Consider the following 11,965-nt stretch of genomic DNA (forward strand, 5'->3'; position numbering starts at 1 on the left):
ATCCCTTTTCCAGCTCATTGCCTGGTTTGTTGAGTATACTTGTCAATCTGGACTTTCATACATCTATGGTTTTGGATTATCTCTGCTACTTCTTCTAGAAATTAACAGAGAAAATTGACAGTTGATTGACGAGAATCAGAATCCGTTCTAAAAAATTCAAATATAACTGAATCCTTTATTACTAAAAGAATGCTCAACTCAAGTGGACACAGATCACTCATTTTGACTTCATTAGCTATGGCACTGTGAGACAACTTTTGAAAATACATAGCTAAAACTTTCCAAGTTTTAATTGCTAGACCAGTTTTTCAGAATACACAGCTAAAACGGTCCCTGACTTAAGTGCTAAAAGCACTTAAGACAGGGACCGTTTTAGCTGTGTATTTTGAAAAAGTTGTGTGCTCTCCAAATAAAAAGCTACTTTTGTTGTTATTTTTGGTTCCCAGGAGAAATGGGAGTCCTTTCCAGACAGCATGGGAGACACATGGGTCCTTCGGAGTCCTCTTGACTGCCTCTGAGGGTGCAATGAGGGCGTGAGGCACTTTAGGAGGTGTCCAGACACACAGGTAGGCTTGCTACAGGGCAGAGCTTCATCCTGGTGGTGTAGGCCCTGTCATCATGAGCCATATCTGAACGAATTAATAACATTTCATATGCAAGCATGCTCTCTGTTTGACTGTGCTATTGTATTTAATCAGAGCAGTATAGACAATGATTGAACTTGATAGCCATGAATAATTTCGTTCTATGTAATAACGTGTGGGCTTGAGGAGGAGGCAGCATTGGATGAGAAGGAGGGAGAATGGACGTGTGAATTAGGGAAAGGTGTCTCTCCCTTTGGAGCAAAGATGGGTTCAAAGCTCACCTCATACTACTAAGTATTTGGCTGGACACTACCAGATGTGTGTGAAGCCTGTGTGTGTGAGTGTGTGTGTCTGTCGGTTTGTCTGTGTTTCTGTCTCCAGACCTGAGCAGGAAATCCTTCTTCCTGTGGTAGCATGTTACTCAGAACCTTGGATAACCCACAACCCTACTAAAAACACAATACATGTATGTTTCAAGACATGTATCTTGATGATTGGTGAGAGGGTGGTGATTGAAACCAGCTCATTTCCCATTTACCAATGAGGCCTGCTCAGCTTTGCTCAAGAGGGTTCTTGACTCTTACTTTGTAGCAGGAGCTACTAAGTAAATCAAGCATTTTCAAGAGTTTCAGGTGGAAAGGAAAGATATCACAGGTTAGACCCAATGACAAAATTTGAACGAGGCAAATTCTCATTAGAGACAAGGGATCAAAGACAGTGCTGATGAAATCTAATGCCTTTGATGTTGCCTTCAATCCAGTAAAGCTCTTGTGAAGCCATTTAACTGTAACATTGGGTGTGGGGGATGCAGTGCACCCTCTGAAATTAGAGGTTCGAAGGTTTGGATGATTTCCAGATCTGTGCCAGACAGTCAGCCACTCAATTTCAAGTGACAAGCCTTAGTAATAAAGGATTCAGTTATATTTGAATTCTTTAGAATGGATTTTCATTCTTGTCAATCAACTGTCAATTTTCTTAATTCGTGGCTATCAAGTTCAACCACTGTCAATGCTGCTCTGATTAAAAACAACAGCACAGTCAAACAGTTAACATACTTCCAAATGAAATGTGATTAATTCATTCAGGCATGGCTCAAGATGACAAGGACCACACCATCACGATGGAACTCTGCTCTCTAGCTAGCAATCTTGTGCGTCTGAACGCCTCCCAAAGTGCTTCACGCCCTCATTGCACTCTCAGAGGCAGACTAGAGGACTCTGAAGGACTCATGTGTCTCCCATGCTGACTGGAAAGAACTCCCATTTCTCCTGGGGACCAAAAGTAACAACCAAAGTAGCTTTCCATTTGGAGAGTGCACAACTTTTTCAAAATACACAGCTAAAACGCACAACTTTTTCAAAATACACAGCTAAAACGGTCCCTGCTTTAAGTGCTAAAGCAGGGACCGTTTTAGCTGGGTATTCTGAAAAATGTGTCTAGCACTTAAAGCTCGGACAGTTTTAGCTGCGTATTTTCAAAAAGTTGTCTCTCAGTGCCATAGCTAATGAATGAGTGATCTGTGTCCACTTGAGTTGAGCATTCTTTTAGTAATAAAGGATGCAGTTATATTTGAATTCTTTAGAATGGATTCTCATTCTTGTCAATTAACTGTCAATTTTCTCTGGTAATTTCTAGGAGAGGTAACACAGTTAATCCGAAACCATAGGTGTATGAAAGTCCAGATTGACAAGTATACTCAAAAACCAGGAACTGAGCTGGAAAAGGGATTGTTTCCCAGTGGGCCTTATGGCCCACAGCAATCCCTGTGCAGAAATTGAGAAACAGAGACAGAAAGTAACCCGCCTCATGCTTGTCACTTGAAAGTGAGTGGCTGAGTGACTGGCACCGGGCTGGAAATCAAATCTAAATCTTCGGATCTCTCTTTCAGAGGGTGCACTGCCTCCCACAGGCCCAATGTTAAAGTTAAATGGCTTCACAAGAGCATGACTGGATGGAAGTCAACATCAAAAGACATTAGATTCCATCGGCACCATCTTTGGTCCCTTGTCTCTAATGAGAATTTGCCCGGTTCAAATTTTAACATTGGGTCTAACCTGAGATATCTTGCCTTTCTACCTGAAACTCTTGAAAAGGCTTGATTCACTTAGGAGCTCCTGCTACAAAGTAAGAGTCAAGAACCCTCTTGAGCAAAGCTGAGCAGGCCTCAGTGGTACATGGGAAATGAGCTAGTTTCAATCACCACGCTCTCACCAATCATCAACATAAATGTCTTAAAACATATGTGTATTGCGATTTTAGGAGGGCTGGGGATTATCCAAGGTTCGGAGTAACATGCTACCACAGGAAGAAGCATCTGCTGCTCAGATCTGGAGACAGAAACACAGACACACCCTCACTCACACACACAAACACACACAGACACTCACATACACAGGCTTCACACACAACTGGTAGTGTCCAGCCAAATACTTAGTAGTATGAGGTGGGCTTTGAACCCATCCATGCTCCAAAGGGAGAGACACCTTTCCCTAATTCACACGTCCATTCTCCCTCCTTCTCATCCAATGCTGCCTCCTCCTCAAGCCCACACGTTATTACGTAGAATGAAATGATTCATGGCTATCAAGTTAAAGCATTGTGGATGCTGCTCTGATTCAAAACAACAGCATAGTCAAACGGAGAACATGCTTGCATATGAAATGTGATTAATTCGTTCAGACATGGCTCCTGATGACAAGGAGCACACTGCCAGGATGAAGCTCTGCTCTGTAGCAAGCCTACCTGTGTGTCTAGACACCTCCCAAAGTGCTTCACGCCCTCATTGCACCCTCAGAGGCAAAGAAGAGGACTCTGAAAGACTCATGTGTCTCCCATACTGTCTGAAAAGGACTCCCATTTCTCCTGGGGACCAAAAGTAACAACAAAAGTAGCTTTTTATTTGGAGAGCACACAACTTTTTCATAATACACAGCTAAAACTGTCCCTGCTTTAAGTGCTAAATATCTGTATCACGGGTATATGGAAAGAAATGAAGGTGAGGGTATTCACAAATGGGAAAAAAAGAAAGATGAAAATATTTTTTTCTTTTTTTTTTGGTGTTAAATACATTTATTGTAAACAGACACAAAAATAGGTTCTCTAGGCCATTCACATTCACATTAAAACCAAAAGTTGCAAACTACAACAATGCATATAATTATACAAATGATGCCAGCTCTGTGATGTTTACAGGATTGCTGTCCATGCAAGGTGATCAGAGGCATTATTTATGAAGCCTTAAGATCCAGAAGTGTTGTTACTACCAAACCTCTGACTAACACTGTGAAGTAAGCGTTTTGGAAGGCAGGTCCATGAGTTGGCTAACATTTCTTTAAAACAAATAACTGCTTCTAAACTTAGCCATATAGGAGATTTTGGTTGAACTGAAAATATTAGTATTTCATTACTGTGTGCAGCTCTGTGATGGACAAGCAGGTTGTTGGCACATCCTCCAAAAACAATTATTCTCCTTCATCACTGGCACAAGCTGTGTGCCATAACCTTGGTTTTTCAGCATATGGATGATTAAACTGTATCCATTCATTTTTACTGATGCAGTAAGTCCAGGCATCACTTAGTGGCTGTTTATCAGTGGTAAATCCTCCAAGGAGAAAAAGATGATCTGAAGAAACTGGTGTTAGTGAGTGCCAAGATCGGCCAACTGGGCATATGCCTTGTGGAATTAATTCATTCCACTCCCTTGTATCCAGATTAAGATAGTGAAGATCATTCATTCTAGCATCTCGGCATCTGCCTCCAAACACAAAGCCTTTGTTTCGGATAGTTGCGCAGGCATGGGCAGCACGATGTGAAGGTGCTTTACCAGTAGTTATAGGCTGGCTCCAGGTAAAAGTTTCAGTTTCTAAAATATGTACATGATCATTCCATCCTCTTGGATGACTGGAATTCCAAAAAGATGTTTCATCTTTTTTTTTTTTTTTGACTTTGGACAAATTTATTAGCCAAAACTCTGGGGAATTGCTAAGGATAGGCTGTGTTTTGCTACAATAAAAAAAACACAGTTCCAAAAATTGCAGGGCTTAACACAGGAAAGGTTAGTGTTCATTTGCATAAAGGGTGATGCTGCTCTGGGAGACTCTCCTCGATGCCGTGACTCAGGGCTCGTGCCTGCCTCCATCTCATGGCTGTACATCATGGCCTCCTCCATGGTCACCCAGTCAATGAAGAGAAACTGGATGCTTGTGTGAGTCCCTCCTTGAGGCTTGGAAGTTTATCTTTCTTTCCTATTTGATTGGACACAACTAATCCTGCAGACCTGGGTGCTGGGCGCCTTCGTCTGCAAGTTCACCCACTACTTCTTCACCGTGTCCATGCTGGTCAGCATCTCCACGCTGGCCGCGATGTCCGTGGACCGCTAAGTGGCCATCTTGCACTTGCGGCGCTCCTCCTCGCTCAGGGTGTCCCGCAACGCGCTGCTGGACGTGGGCTGCATCTGGGCACTGTCCATCGCCATGGCCTCGCCCGTGGCCTACCACCAGGGCCTCCTCTACCCGCGCGCCGGCAACCAGACCTTCTGCTGGGAGCAGTGGCCCGACCCTCACCACAAGAAGACCTACGTGGTGTGCACCTTCGTCTTCGGCTACCTGCTGCCGCTCCTGCGCATCAGCTTCTGCTAAGCCAAGGTGCGGAGCGGGGGCGGCGGGCGGGGGGCCGTGCCGCGCAAGGGAGGGCCGACGGGCGGGGGTGGGGGATGCTGGGGGTCTCAGGGCCCGTGGCTCTGCCGGAGCCGTGTCCTCGCCCTGGGCGGTGCTGGGGGAATCTGGGCGGAGAGGTTCCCTGGCCTCTGCTGGAGCATGCCATTGGCTTGCACAAGAAAGTTACTTGGAGTCTGAGACGTGCTGGGGAAAATTTGCGGTTCACTGGGTCTGGTAGAACAAGTTTCTCCTCCCCTCCCTGCCCTTCCTCACCACGGCTGCCCTTCAACTCCCCCAGATTGCCAGGGCGTTGTGCGGGCGAGGCTGTACCCTTCCCAGCACCGCTCCTTTCCAGTGACTCTAAACCACTTCAGCTGCGTGGGGAAGTGACTCGCCGCGGGGCTGTGGGACTTGAGATGGCTCGTGGTCACCGGAGCGCTGGCCTTTCACAGGAGAGGCGGGTCCCCACCGCCCCACCCAGGCTCCCAGCAGCCGTGGGGGTGACTCGCGGGCGACCCCTCTCCCCGTGGAGTGCAGTTCGCCCTCGCTCCGATCCTTAATGCCTCCCATCCTTAGTGCCTCGCTGTTAAGGATCCTGTGTGAACAAATAGCTTGTGATACCTGTCATCTCCAGAGAGTAGTGATCAAAAACATTTCCCCAGCTGATGCTTATCAGAACCTCTGCCTAGCTCTTCAAGGTCACAAGACTGTAACACATCTAAGACTTCGAGGCAGTGCCCAGAATAATACGCTTCCTGCACTGTGTGAGGTCCTGAGGCACCCAAAATGTAACCTGCAGTATCTTGGGTTGGTGTCTTGTTCTGCTACCACTCAGCAGTGGGCTGATCTCTCCCTGGCCCTTGAAGTCAACCAGTCACTAATATACATAAACCTCTCCAACAGTGAGCTCCTGGATGAGGGTGCCAAGTTGCTGTACACAACTTTGAAACACCCAAAGTGCCTCCTGCAGAGGTTGTCGTTGGAAAACTGTCACCTTACGGAAGCCATTTGCAAGGACCTGGCTGCCGTTTTGGTTGTCAGCCAGGAGCTGATGCACCTGTGCTTGGCCAAGAACCCCCCTCAGTGATACAGGGGTGAAGTTTCTGTGTGAGGGCTTGAGTTACCCTGAGTGTAAACTACAGACCCTGGTGCTGTGGAACTGTGACATAACCAGCAAAGGCTGCTGTCACCTCGCAAAGCTTCTCCACGAAAAATCAAGCCTAATGAACTTGGATCTCGGGCAGAATGACATAAGAGTTCCTGGAGTGCAATGCCTATGTGAGGCTTTGAAGAAACCACTGCGTAACTTGAAACGTCTGTGGTTGTGGGGATGTTCCATCCCTCCAGCCAGTTGTGAGAACTTCTGCTGTGTCCTCAGCTGCAACCAGACCCTCATCACTCTGGACCTGGGCCAGAATCCCTTAGGGTATAGTGGAGTAAAATTGCTGTTTGAAACCTTGACACGTGCAAATGGCACCCTCCAGACACTCAGGTTGAAAATAGATGACTTCACTGATGAACTCGATAAGCTGCTGAAAGAAGTAGAAGGCAGCAACCCACAACTGACTATTGACGCTGAGAATCAAGAGCGCTGGAAAAAAAGGTCTTCTTCTGGCTAATTCATTGTCTGAATCCCCCGCCACCAGAGTCATTCATTCTCAATGAAGCCAAGGATTTTCCAGGTGTCGGTGAACTGCCTGTGACTCCCCCTCACCCCACCCCCACTCCTCGGGGAAATGAGTTGATTTCTGGGCTAGATGTTTTAGTCATGGTTCTGCCTCTGTTTTGGGTAGAACGTGCATATGTCGTTGACCTTGTTATGTATGAAATATCTGTATCACGGGTATATGGAGAGAAATAAAGGTGAGAGCATTCACAAATGAAAAAAAAAAAAAAAGACGAAAAAAAAGACGGGTGGAGTCCTCAGCCAGATTCTTCCAGAATCACCTTGATAAAAGAAGTATTGAAATCAAGCACAGCAGGTTGGACTATAGGGAAATTGGCAGCATATTTCTTCAAGTGTGATTTTACTTTCTTCCTGAGCATGGCCATCTGACCTTCTTATTTCTGGGCTTGGCTCTAGACCCAGGACAGCGGATGTTTATGAGCATTCCTTTAAATGAAAGTGCTTAGGTTGTAGCTATGGCTTTGTCTAGAATAGCGATATCAACTGTGAGTGTAGGTCTATCACAAAAAAAAATTTTAACTTTCCAGATATAGAAGGATGCTACCTTGCATAGATTTGCTCATTAAATATAAATTGCAAAAATAAAAATAGCACAAAGAACACCTATACTTTGCTTATTGAAAGATTTGCTCACTGAAGAAGGAAAGTTGTCATTTACCTATGTAACAAATCTGCACATGTTCCCCAGAATGTAAAATAAAAAATAAAAATCTTAAAAAAAATTAATATCACACACAGGCTTCACACACAACTGGTAGTGTCCAGCCAAATAATTAGTAGTATGGGGTGGGCTCTGAACCCATCCATGCTCCAAAGGAAGAGACACCTTTCCTAATCCACACGTCCATTCTCCCTCCTTCTCATCCAACGCTGCCTCCTCCTCAAGCCCACATGTTATTACGTAGAACTAAATTATTCATGACTATCAAGTTAAAGCATCGTTGATGCTGCTCTGATTAAAAACAACAGCACAGTCAAACGGAAAGCATGCTTGCATATGAAATGTGATTAATTCGTTCAGACATGGCTCATGATGACAAGGAGCACACCCCAAGGGTGAAGCTCTGCTCTGTAGCAAGCCTACCTGTGTGTCTGGACACCTCCCAAAGTGCTTCACACCCTCATTGCACCCTCAGAGGTAGACAAGAGGACTCCGAAGGACTCATGTGTCTCCCATGCTGTCTGAAAAGGACTCCCATTTCTCCTGGGGACCAAAAGTAACAACAAAAATAGCTTTTTATTTGGAGAGCACACAACTTTTTCAGAATACAGAGCTAAAACAGTCCCTGCTTTTACTGCTGTATTCTGAAAAACGTGTAGCACTTAAGGCTCGGAGAGTTTTAGCTGTGTATGTTCAAAGAGTGTTCTTCAGTGGCATAGCTAATGAAGTTAAATGGCTTCAAGAGAGCTTTACTGGACTGAAGTCAATATGAAAAGACATTAGATTCCATGGGCACAGTCTTTGGTCCCTTGTTTCTAATAAGAATATGCCTGGTTCAAATTTTAACATTGGGTCTAACCTGGGATATCTTGCCTTTCCACCAGAAACTCTTGTAAAGGCTTGATTAACATGTACCCTACAAAGATCATTAACCTGTAGTTTTCTATGGCTGCATAGTATTCCATGGTGTTTATGTGTCACACTTTACCTGTCGAGTCTATCGTTGATGGGCATTTGGTTTGGTTCCAAGTCTTTGCTATTGTAAACAGTGCTGCAAAGAACATTCGTGTGCATGTGTCCTTATAATAGAAAGATTTATAATCCTTTGGATATATAGCCAGTAATGGGATTGCTGGGTCAAATGGAATTTCTATTTCTGGGTCCTTGGGGAATTGGCACACTGTCTTCCACAATGGTTGAACTAACTTGCACTCCCACCAACAGTGTAAAAATGTTCCTATTTCTCCGCATCCTCGCCAGCATCTGTTGTCTCTAGATGTTTTAACAATTGTGATTCTAACTGGTGTGACATGGTATCTCAATGTAGTTTTGATTTGCATTTCTCTAGTGCAGTCTATTTTTAACATAGTTTGTTTTTTCCTCAAAAAGTTAAAACTCCTGAAGGCACGATGGCTAATGCCTATAATCACAGCACACTGGGAGACCGAGTCAGGTGGGTCACATGAGTACGGGAGTTAAAATCTAGCCAGGATGACACAGCAAAACCCAATCTCTACCAGAAATACAAAATTAGCCTGGCACCGTAGCAATCACCTGTAATCCCAGTTACATGGGAGGCTGAGACAGGGGAATTGCTTCAGCCCAGAATGTGGAGGCTGCAGTAAGTTGAGAACACACCACTGCACTCCAGTCTAGGAGACAGCACAAGACCTCATCTCAAAGAGGAAAGGCCGAACATGGTGACTCACACCTGTAATCCCACCACTTTGAGAGGTGGAGGCGGAAGGATCACTGGACATCAGCTGTTAAAGACTACCTTGGCCAACGTGGCAAAACCCAGTCTCTACTAAAAATATGAAAATTAACCCGGGGTGGTGGCATGCACCTGTAATCGCAGCTATTTCGGAGGCTGAGGCAGGAGAATTGCTTGAACCCAAGATACTGAGGTTCCAGTGAGCTGATATCAGGCCGCTGCACTCCAGCCTGGCCAACAGAGGCAAGATCCCACCTCAAAAAAAATAAAATAAAGAAAGAAAGAAAGAAAAGGAAACCGAAATGCCTGGGACTGGAGGAGTGTGGTGGCTCACGCCTATAATCCAGCATTGTGGGAGACTGAGATGAGCACGTATGTAAGGTTGGGAGTTTGAGACCAGCCTTACCAACATGGAGATACCTCGTCTCTACTGAAAATACAAAAATTAGCTGGGCATGGTGGCGCCCACCTGAGGCAGAGGAATCACTTGAACTCGGGAGGTGGAAGGTGGAGTAAGCCAAGACTGCGCTAGTACACTCCCGGCCTGGGTGTCAGAGAGAGACTTTGTCTCCAAAAGAAAAAATACATATACGTAAACTTAGCTGGGCATGTTTACAGGAGCCTGTAACCTCAGCTACTCAAAAGGTGAGACACAACAGTCATGTGAAACCAAGAGTGGGAGGTTGCAGTGAGCCGAGATTGCACTACTGCACTCTAGCCTGGGCAAAAGAGCAAGACTGCATCTCAAATAAAAATGAAAGTGAAAAGACAACACACAGTGCATTATGTATCTAACAACAGTCTGTTAACCACAGTGCATAATTTGCTGACTCAACAACACAAACAATCAAATTACAAAATCTAAAAACAGGTGAACACACATTTCGACACTATGACATGCAAATGGAAAACAAGCACATAACAGGATGATCAATATCATTTTCATTATGGCAATCTACATGGAAACCACAATGATAAACTCCTTTAACATGCACTCAAAATGCCATAATCCAAAGAAATATAAAATAGCAAGTGTAGGCAAGGTCAGAGAGAAATCACAACACTTAAATACTGTATGGGGAACAGAAATGGTGCATCCTGTGTTTAACATAGTTTGGTAATTCCTCAAAAAGAAAAAAACTGGCTGGGCACATCAGTTGATATAATCAACTGTAATCCCAGCACATTGGGAGGATGAGGCAGGTGCATCACGTGACTACAGGAGTTCAACACCAGCAAGGACGACATAGCAAAGCCACCTCTCTACTGGAAATACAAAAATTAGCCAGTTCATGGTGGCAAACAGCTGTAGTCCCAGCTACTTGGGAGGCCGAAATGGGAGGACTGTTTGAGCCCACAGCGTGGAGGTCACAGGAACCCAAGATCACAACCCTGCACTCCAGCTTAGGCGACAGCACAGGACCCTGTCTCAAAAAAGAAAGCACGGGCATGGTGGTTCACGTCTGTAATCCCAGCACTTTGGGAGGCTGAGACAGACAAATCATTTAATGTTAGGAGTTCAAGAGCAGCTTGGCCAATATGGAAACACCCGTCTCTACTAAAAGTATGAAAACTACCTGGGCTTGCTATCATGCACTTGGAATCCCAGCTACTTGGGAGGCTGAGGCAGGAGAACTGCTTGAACCCAGAAGGCGGAGGCTGCAGTAAGCCGATATCAAGCCACTGCACCCCAGCCTGTCTGACACAGCAGGATCCCATCTGAAAATGAAAAAAAGAAAGAAAACCAAAATGCCTGGGAGTGAAAGGGTGCAGTAGCTCACGCCTGTTATCCCAGCAATCTGGGAGGAGGAGGCGATCAGAGCACCTCACGTTAGCAGTTTGAGACTAGCCTGACCAACATGATGAATACGTGTCTCTACTGTAAATACAAAAATTAGCAGGGCATAGTGGCATATGCCTGTAATCTCAGCTCCACAGCTGTCTGAGGAAGGAAGATCACTTCAACCCGGGAAATGAAGTTTGCAGTGAGCTGAGATGGTGTAACTGCACTCGAGCCTGGGTGACAGAGCAAGACTCCGTCACAAAAATAAATGAAAAAATACAAAACATTAGCTGGGGATGGTGGTGGGAGACTGTAATCCTAGCTACTTGGTAGGCTGAGGCAAGAGAATCATTTGAAACCAGGAGGTAGAGATTGCCGTGAGCCGAGAACATACCGCTGCACTCCATCCTGGGAAAAAGAGCTAGAGTCCGTCCATTTCAAAAAAAAAAAAAAAAGTGAAAACAGAACCCACAGAAAGGAAAAAAATATTTGAGCATTATATATCTAACAGTCTGTTAACCACAATGTGTAATTTATATAACTCAAAAACAAAAACAAAAAAATTACAAAACAGAGAAACAGCTGAACATACACTCCACCAATAAGACATCCAAACGGAAAACGAGCACATAAAAGGTGAATAATATCATCATCATGATGGCCGTCTGAACTGAATGACATACTCAGTGTCATACTCAATGTCATACACAATGACATACACAATGACATACACACACTTTGCCAATGCAAATGGAAAACAAGCCCACAAAAAGATGACCACTATCATTATCATTATGGCCACCTAAACTGAAACCACAATATACTTACTCAAATACACCAGAATGCCTATAATCCCAGAAATGTAAATTAACAAGTGTTGG

General features: G+C 44.7%; 1 long non-coding RNA gene and 2 pseudogenes across 3 annotated transcripts in view; 2 read left to right on the forward strand and 1 right to left on the reverse strand.

Moving 5' to 3' along the window:
• Window positions 1–3,629: 3,629 nt before the first annotated feature.
• On the reverse strand, window positions 3,630–5,058 carry LOC116530034 (annotated as a pseudogene). The gene is made up of 2 exons (XR_004259794.1): window positions 4,979–5,058; window positions 3,630–4,586 (listed from the first exon to the last, which is right to left on the reverse strand). The product of XR_004259794.1 is annotated as a kelch domain-containing protein 2 pseudogene (transcript).
• Window positions 5,059–5,798: 740 nt separating this feature from the next.
• On the forward strand, window positions 5,799–6,858 carry LOC116530035 (annotated as a pseudogene). The gene has a single exon (XR_004259795.1). The product of XR_004259795.1 is annotated as an NACHT, LRR and PYD domains-containing protein 2 pseudogene (transcript).
• A 299-nt stretch (window positions 6,859–7,157) lies between these two features.
• LOC116530015 overlaps window positions 7,158–11,965 on the forward strand; it is a 14,003-nt gene continuing 9,195 nt past the window's right edge. The window contains exons 1-2 of the long non-coding RNA XR_004259789.1: window positions 7,158–7,605; window positions 9,923–9,925. This is a non-coding gene — a long non-coding RNA (uncharacterized LOC116530015). The remainder of the gene's footprint in view (window positions 7,606–9,922; window positions 9,926–11,965) is intronic.

This window comes from Sapajus apella, unplaced genomic scaffold (assembly GCF_009761245.1).
Source record: "Sapajus apella isolate SASKATOON/1434 unplaced genomic scaffold, GSC_monkey_1.0 scaffold64, whole genome shotgun sequence".
Lineage (NCBI taxonomy): Eukaryota > Metazoa > Chordata > Mammalia > Primates > Cebidae > Sapajus > Sapajus apella.